A 9,464-nucleotide genomic window follows, 5' to 3' on the forward strand; every position below is an offset into this window, starting at 1 on the left:
TGCATATTGTTTTATTGGACACAAAAAGGGAGTCTTCATTGATAATTTTATGGACTGTGAATAGGAAAATCAAAACTGTGGCTAACAGAGGCTGTTTAGGTTCGACGCATTGTAGCATTCCAATTATTATTCACATTAATTGGCCACTCATTTGAGTCAATGAGTCACATTCGCTTGGTTCGGATTGTAGGAAAGAGTATCCGCTCATTCACACTCTCTTTCCTAGAAGTCACATTCGCTCAGTTCGGATGCAGAGAGGACTTTCCATTGCTACGGTCGTCGATGTGATATCGACCTTGTTTACGCTACATTTGCTCACCGCGACTCACTGGCTTCCCCGCTTTCGTTGAATAAACGTCTCTTGCTATCGTAGTTAACGCCGAAGGTCAAGCATGTGCTTCTACATAAAGAGCTTCTACATTGACCTACATCGAAAACTTGTGTCATTCTATGTCCAAGCAGAAAAATGCAGCTAAATGATTTAAAATACCGAAAATGGGCAAATACCATTATATGGGAGATATGTTGAATACTTTTCAGAATAGATGCTTGTCAGCCACCAAAAACCTAAAATACCAATTTGCATCTACTTGCAGGAAAAATAAGGAAAACGCGTTTTGGCGTGATCTTCGATTTTTTACTATTGGAAAGAACGCAGGTGGCAGGTTTTTGAGGGACCTAATCATTGTGAGCAACTTGACCTTTGAAATTTCGTTCGGATATTTTTAATGCGCATAAAAGTACATCTGCAAAATGTAAGGAGGAATCGATTCAAATATAGATATAGCTTTCGTATATATATTTTATCCGACATTATTCGGCTGCCACACAAAGGACACTTTGTATCCGATCGATTTAAATGTTTATATGGTGGGCACATGATTCTGTTCAATTTAGAATCATGTGCTCTGATCGGATCATATATAAATATATTTATATACAACAGTGAAAAAAAAAATATAAATATGCTTAACCGAGCATTTAATCTTTTTTATAAATAGCTCAACAATTTGAAGATGTATTTAGGTATATCTTAAGCATGTTTTCATTTCCTGTTTTTCTATTTTAAAGTTATGCCCCACATGCGCGAATATATTTAACAGAAACGACATAAAACCGCACAAAACTCAAACCAGGAGCTGTTGGCTATACCAAAAAGAGCGTTTAAGAAGTAGTTTATGGAATTGGAAAAACACTGGCATACGTGTATTATATCTGAATTCGACAAAGGGACAAGTTTATGGTAAATAAATAAACGGTCCTGGTTTTGATCAGACCTTAACTACCCTTTTTTCATTAGGCCTCGTTTTTCTGTCGACGACACCGATGGACCGTTTTTAATTAGTTTACATGTCATAGCTTCATTCTTCCATGGATATATTTCGATATTGGTGCTAGTTTTGACATAAACCTATTTAAAGGTCCCGTACATTTTCAATATAGATGCTTATTTTCCATAGTCCCTCATATAAAGTACCCGACCACTTTTATTATTTTGAAGGTGTTACCAGAAGGGGATACCCACTAGCAAACATTTTACAGTGACATAGTCCCCATATAAAGACCTCGGCCGATTTAAGAGGATTTGCTGGAGGATGTAGGAGTTGATTTCTTTAAATTACTTTCGCAATCTACTGAACCGTTGGATTCAATATATTATACAAATGATAATGGTCCTTGAGCCATTATAAGTATTATATGGTGTATGACCCCATGAGTTTGTAACCCCACGAAATATTGACCCAGACACACCAATATACCGAAACCATTACTAGATGAATAGTTCCACGTATGTGAGTCCATTCATCCGTGGTTCATGGTGCGCTCGGTTCTGGCCAAAATCGACACCTAGAGTTTAAGATAATGATTGGTTCAAAAATTATTTTTAGTCTGATTTTCCGGTTGCTCTGGGAACCGAAATTATAATGCGAGCATCATAAAATGATCGACCATCATTTAGACAAAATGGGCAAGACTTTTGTTTGAATAAAATTTTGTAAACTGATTTGCCGGGTATGTTCTGAAACACATGGTGTTTTTTTACACTTCACACATACACTTCCCCTCAGTAGTTATCTTCTGTTCTGCTTCTCACGCCAATTGAATTTCGCGACTTCTGCACAACAAAGAAAAACAATTTATTTTTTGTAATTTTAAACAAATTATTAGCAATAATAACATATTAATCTATCATGTGCATTTTTTTATAAATAATATTTTTTTTATATAGAAAAACATGAATGCACCTTACTATCACCATCAAAATGTATGTTTAAAGAATTCACTTCCAAAAAGGCGTAAAAGTGTCATACAGGAACGCTCGACGTATGTTTGATACACTTCTACCTTTGATGTAATTGCTAGAATGCCCGTACTGCTAGAATGCCCTGTCGCATTTTAAACTCCACCTTAGCACATAAATATTTCTTTTTTAATTTATGTATTAGTTTTTCCTTTTTATTATGAATTCTAATCGACACACAACATATAATCCCAACGAGTCCTTTAAAAGCCGTTTCAATTTCTAAACATGTTCAAGCGTGTACGACAGGTACATGTACATACATGTCGGTATGAATGTCTGCATTCTTTTAACAATATCAAGAATACACTCTTCAAATCATGTTGATACATGAAGTTTATACTCAACAGGAAACACATGCTCTGTGGTAAAGAACCCAAAACAGTTTCTCATATCGTTTCATTTTCGATTCTGTTTATTTGCTTTTATTCCACGAACAAGCATACTAACCGCTTAAAACTGGCAAATATTCAACATTTCAGTTTCTTTGGAATTTATGAATAACAACGGAAATAAAAATACGTTGAAGGAAGGGGAAAATAAACCATTCTAGGAAGTAGTTTTGTTGTGTAGCTGAGCACAAAATATGAAATACACGAAACTTTAAAACTAAATTTCAAAGGTTTTATGGATTTTGGTCAAACTTTTCGTTTCGTCTATACATGCGGAAAAGTAAACTTCAAGTTGAAGAACCCAAGAAATATAAACTGGATATGTCCGTAAATCCAGTTTTCGATTGCCAATTTAAAAACTTAAAGTTTTATAAAGGATTATTTGAATATTTTTTTTAATTGGGTTATTAGTACAAAAGCGATTGAAATTAAATATATTCAAATATTAAAAATCTAATTAAAATTAAATCCTCTTGAATAATATATCGAGCTAAAACGAATTTATTCAAGATGGTTTTTCGAATCAATTCTGGATCATTTAGATTTAATTTAAGGATCTATCTAAATTTCTAAATGGCTAGTTGTCTGGTTGTGGTCAAAAATAGGCGATTTTCCAAAGACTTCTGGCTAACAAATTGCTGGGAACCACTCAAACTCAGAACAGTCGAACATGACCAGTTTTTAAGGAAAAAAGCTATGATTTTCTTCGAAGTGTTTCTTCGATGAACCCCTTCTGTTGTATTTGACTCATCATATGCAAAGATGGATGAAACTTCACTTATGATGTTTTTATACCCTCCACCATATGGTATGGTGTATATTTAAACAAAAGTCCTTCATTTCGATGGCGGTCATCTTGCCGTACTCAAGAACATCCGAATCTCAAAATTCCAACACAATAAGAAATACTACATATCTGGCTGTTGTACTATAATTATTGGCTTCTCTCGAAAATTAGCAAAATTACGGTTCGCATTGACTAGAAAATATCTTCACTAAGAATTATCGATGTACAGTGTCGACCAAACCCCAAGCACCGAATATTACGTTTCGTATCTATTATTCTGGATTACATTCGCACGACCTTAGGTATTTAGATATATTAGGTTGGGGAAAAGAAATCCATTATTTTTCCATCGGCAGATGGCTGTACTGATAGATTTCTCGTAAAGTATCGATCAAACAATTTCAGATTTATGCTCGTAGGAAGGGTGACATTTCGCAGCTTTTTGTTTGGTGCATTTGAGTTAAAGGGTGTTTAAAATTGAAGTGAACAAAGAGAAAATTCGGTACATTTATAGTTTTTCTTTGACAAAGGCGAAAATACAGTCCAAACGGCAAAAATTGTGAATGGTGTTTAGAGTTCCAATACTATAACTACCAATTATGTGCTATCTTGGTTTCGTAGATTCCCTTCAGGAATTTTTGATTTTAAAGATGCACCTCGCACAGGAAGGTCGGGCCGAAGTTGACGGGCATGTTAACAGTCGTAACATCGCCCAGGAGCTAAAAAACTACCGTAAAACTGTTTTAAATAGGAGAGGTGTCGTGTTCCACCAGGACACCGCTAGGCCACACACATCTACATTGACTCGCCAGAAACTTCAGGAGTTTGGTTGTGAAGTTTTAATGCATCTGTCATACAGTCCGTACTTGGCACCAAGCGATTATCACCTTTGTCTTGCATTGCAAAATTTCTTTAATGAGAAAAATTGGTATATAGGAAGTATTTTGAAAATCGACTACTAGATTTGTTTTGCAAATAGAGAGCAGAACTTCTATGAAAGAGGTATTATGAAGTTCCTTTTTAAATAGCAACAAATCATACAGCAAAACTGTACATATTTGGACTAAATCGGACATTCCGAAGCATGTTAAATAAAGTCCTATAATTCATATAAAAATAATGGAGGATATTTTTCCCCAACCGATAATATTAATAATTTCAGGCGATATTGCTTTTTTGTTTGTAAATAAATTTGTGTTTGTTTTACAATTTTCCTGGTTGATTGTTTAGTTTATGATCTCCAAAAAGTTCTGGATTGCAGAAACAAATGCACACAGAACTGGAAATAGTAGGGGGATGCAAGAGCGATTCGAAATCACCACAATTTTCACTTGTAAAAATACGTTGTTTACTTTTCTGAAGCCAAATTTTTCTTTGGAAATGTTTAGAAATTCGTCATCAATTCATGCATAGGTTAAATTGTGTTATTCGATCATTTGATTTTCATTGTAAAAAAGGGTATTTTATATACTGGGTATTTTAAATTCTGGTCTGGAAATTAAAATTAGCTTTCAAAAATTCAATAAGATCATAGCCACAGTTTGTAATCCAAAGTAGAATTGCTGCCAATTTTCCAGTGAATAGAAAATAGGCGGCCATATTTTAAAATATCCTCAAAATCAATCCGCATGTAATTATTTCCCTTTTCGAAATCATGACAAAATATGCTGTAATATTTCGTAGTCAATAAAATATCTTATATAATACCTATTACCTATCATATTTTCTCTGATTACTTTTAGACAACATTTTTTCTTGCGTAAACTGAGGTTAAATGCAAGCGTTATAATTAAAAATATTGGAAAACATTAAAATATGTCACAAGACTCTATCTGGCAAATATGCGATATTATCTGTTCACAGAAATGTGAATAATATTTTTCTCATTAGTACAAAAATTAAAAAAGTCTTAATGAAAAAGAAAATAATTCCGGAAGCAGAGCGATATTAACATTTTCCAAACAAGTGATTTTTAATTAAAGAAACTATCTCGTATTGTTTGACTGCTGATAGGGAGGGGGTGACAGACAATTTAAAAGCTTCATATTTCAAGTATATTAAACACAAATTAATTCAGAAATTATAAATGAAGGCAAAGTGTGTTTTTTTTTTTTTTTGTGAAATAGGTAAACTGAAGATAATTGCGAAGAGCAATAAGAATAAGTAAGATCATGAGAAACCAAGAACTAAAACATAACAAGCAAAAACGTCGTTATGTTCGGCAGTGCCCTCAAACATGAGGTGTATATTAAAAATATCTGAAATTTTTAGGAGTCTTTGCGATGATTTATTTTTTAGAATAAGATTTAACACCCAAATAATATCCAAATAAGACACCATACAGTTTAAAAAGCGCACTCATTATACCTAAAATACGGAATAATGTACTATATCGTTATATTGGGCTATCCACAAAATGTGGCAATATTGATAACTAATGGCATATTACTGCCAATTCGGTTCAAAAACTTGCTCAAAAAATCTGATTTATATCTCTTTCATTTGTTCATTGTAAGCTGTGAGTGAGAATCGAAAACTTGAAACATATCTTCTGCAAATTCATTGTTTTATTTATGCCGGTTGTACAGATTCCCACAAGGACGTAGGATCTGTTGTGAAGTCTAAATTCATACGAATTTAGAGCCTTTGGATTATGAGTTGCTGGCAAAAGTAACAACTACAACACATACAAATATACATACAACACCACAAGTATACGTGTTATACTCACGTGATGTATAGGCACAATTAAAAGAATTAAGTTTTTTCTTTACTTTCGGTGTCAATAGTGTGGTACCCACGTATTGCTTGATGGCCGTGCGGACGTCAACACCGGTTTTGCAGCAACTGAGCGATATGTGGGCTTTCAAATAAAATAGTAGGAGCATTTGATAGCCAATGCGAATTCCAAATAGTAAAAAATACCAAATTTAGTTAGTACCGTTATATGCGGACTATCGCAAGAAGTTGACCAATATTGATAATTTTTTGTAGGAATATGTGTCATACAATTAAAAATTACAATCAATTTTGTTTAAAATGTGTCAAAAATCCAAAAATACTGAATACAATTTGTGCAAAAATTTTGGGGTGTGAAAAATTACTCTTAGGGTTGAAAGTCCTTGGTGAGTATATGATTTTTTGTGTTTACATTTCTTCAGTAAAATCGAATGATGGAATTTGTTTTAGAACAGTTCGTATTTCTAACTACATTAATTAATGACGAAATGGACACACAAGGCCTTTTTTCTTCCTTAATTAATTAAACCGAGTTTCAATTATCTAAAGATGCAATTTTTCATAACAAGAAAAACGTGAGCAAATCGAGATGTACAGGAGGCAGAATGAAGTCCGGTAAAACACCAAACCGAAGGCTTTGGAGCAGGCACATCCTCCCGTAGAGATGAAGAATGAAACCTGGTGACGGATACTGACAGCGTGTTGAGGATCTGGAAGGAGCATTTTGAAAAGCTTTTGGTTTCAAATAGTGGCGTTGAAGAAGATATCCCAGAACCAATAAGAGATGATGGTATAGAGTGTATTCCACCTAGCCAAGATGAGGTCATAAAAGAAATTAATCGACTCAAGAACAACAAAGCAGCAGGAGCAGGTTTCCGAACTATTCAAGACTGGTGGCCAGATGCTGGTTAGGAGCATGCACCAGCTGATTAGTACAATTTGGCTAGATGAATGCATGCCCAATGATTGGAAGCTCAGCATCCTGTGTCCTGTGCACAAAAAAGGAGACAAGGCGATATGTGCCAACTATAGAGGTATAAGTCTCCTTCCCATCGCATATAAAGTGCTATCCAGTGTGCTGTGTGAACGATTGAAGCCAATGGTCAATGACATCATTGGACCATACCAATGCGGCTTCAGACCTGGATAATCCACCATTGACCAGATTTTCATTCTGCGCCAAATCCTGGAAAAGACCCACGAAAACCCGCATTCGACTGCCCTATCCGTTCAGAAGTGTTTAAAGCCATGTCAACGTTCGGCATTCCTGCAAAATGAATACGGCTATGCAGGATAACTTTAAGTGGCACACGATCAGCAGTTAAAGTAGGAAAGGACCTATCGGAGCCCTTCAATACCGAACGAGGATTCAGACAAGGTGATAGTTCATCGTGTGATCTTTTTAACATCTGTGGAACTTGAGAACAACAGCTTCGAGGTATATAAAGACTTTATATACATTGGTACCGCCATAAATAAAACGAATGACATCAGTTTTGAAATTCGGAGAAGGATTGTGATGGCCAACAGATGCTACTATGGTCTAAGTAAGCAGTTTAAAAACAAGGCCACCTCCCGCCAGACCAAACTCACACTTTACATGACGCTGATACTACCCGTTCTATTATATGGATCAGAAGCATGGGTACTTGCGCAAGCAGATGAGGCAGCTCTTGGGGTGTTTGAAAGAAAAATTCTCCGAAAAATCTACGAGCCGATCTGCGTCAAATGCATTTTTACGCGGACATCGACATATTCAATCGTATTGAGCTGCAGCGACTACGGTGGCTAGGCCATGTTGTACGGATGAATGAGAATGCCTCAGCTCAAAAGGCATATAAAAACGAGCCTATTGATGGCTCCCGTAGAAGGGGAATGCCACGAATTAGATGGAAAGACCAAGTAGAAAACAACATCTTGGAACGTTGTCTTCCAAATTGCGCACATGACCGAAACGCTTGGAAATCTTTTTTAAGATCGGCTTATGGAACAATCGTTCTGTAACAAGCCAGCTAAGTAAGTAATAAAAAGCGAACAATACACCTGTTTGTAATTGCCTCCGCAAACCATAGGCTCAGGGTGTACATCTATCGGCAACACCGACTTTTTTACATGGTGTTATTTAAAAACCAGTGAGCGGAGCAGTGTAGTCGCACGGGGCCGACCCTATGATACCCTACACAACTATCATTGAACTCTAATTTTCTGCAGATCTATATACCGAGCCTGAGCAATATTTGCACCTATTGACCGATTAGACGCCAACAGCTCCTCTGCGGCAACAATTCCAAATCATGTTTACCCAGAGTAAAAAACATTCCATAAGATTCTCCGAAATGTTGTCTGATCATCATCGAAAATTGTAGGCGGTATCCTTGACCATAACCTGAACCTCACGAAAAATTTTCCAGCTATACGAATCACAAATAGGTGTCATCCTTGACCATAACCTGAACCTCACGTAACATTTCCGACCTCTAGTGTAGTAATGATAATATCAAACTGTATAAGAATACACAGACCCATTAAAGTTTAAGGTACGTAATAGAATAAAGGGTATCAATTTAAATGTCAACCACTCCCCTTGAACAAACTTCTCAGGACTATATCCTCAAGGCTTAAATATATAGTGCAAACTTTGCCACTTTGCTCAGGAAAGTCAGGGTCCATGCTTATTCTTTGACACGATCCCGTTCTCCATGTAAAATTTCGTGATGTTTGGGTCATAGTTGCGGCCTCTGGAGCGACCATAGAAATGGACAAAAATTGATCATTTGGTTCATTTCATCTTCTAAATATTAAAGGATCATCCCCAAAAACAATAGGGGTCATCTCTGACCAAAACCGGAACTACGTTTCGTGAAGGTTGGTCCATAACACCTGTATCGTGTTTACAAATTACACATGTCTAGATCGACTTAGATAGTCGAGATATGACGATCGGTATACCAAAGGGTGGGTGTAGGACCAACATTTATAACCAATTGTGTGTGTGGGTGTTTTTTTGCCATTGCCCAATTTGTTATCCCTTCATCGTATTTGCAGAGGAATGTTTGGCAAGAAAGTTTGACATAAGAATTCGAAAAGTATTGAAGAACATCCACACCTTGCTCAAGAAACCCAAAAATTAACATTTTGTAAAGCAATGGAACCGAGCCAGTCAATTCCACTGTGGTGTCAAGAATTGAGCATCGCTTAGAGCACTTTATGGTGAATTTTACATAGGTTCTTAGTTTTCATTTGT

This window comes from Musca vetustissima, unplaced genomic scaffold (assembly GCF_032173495.1).
Source record: "Musca vetustissima isolate MV318-11 ecotype Yass unplaced genomic scaffold, APGP_CSIRO_Mvet_v1 utg156337, whole genome shotgun sequence".
Classification (NCBI taxonomy): Eukaryota; Metazoa; Arthropoda; class Insecta; order Diptera; family Muscidae; genus Musca; species Musca vetustissima.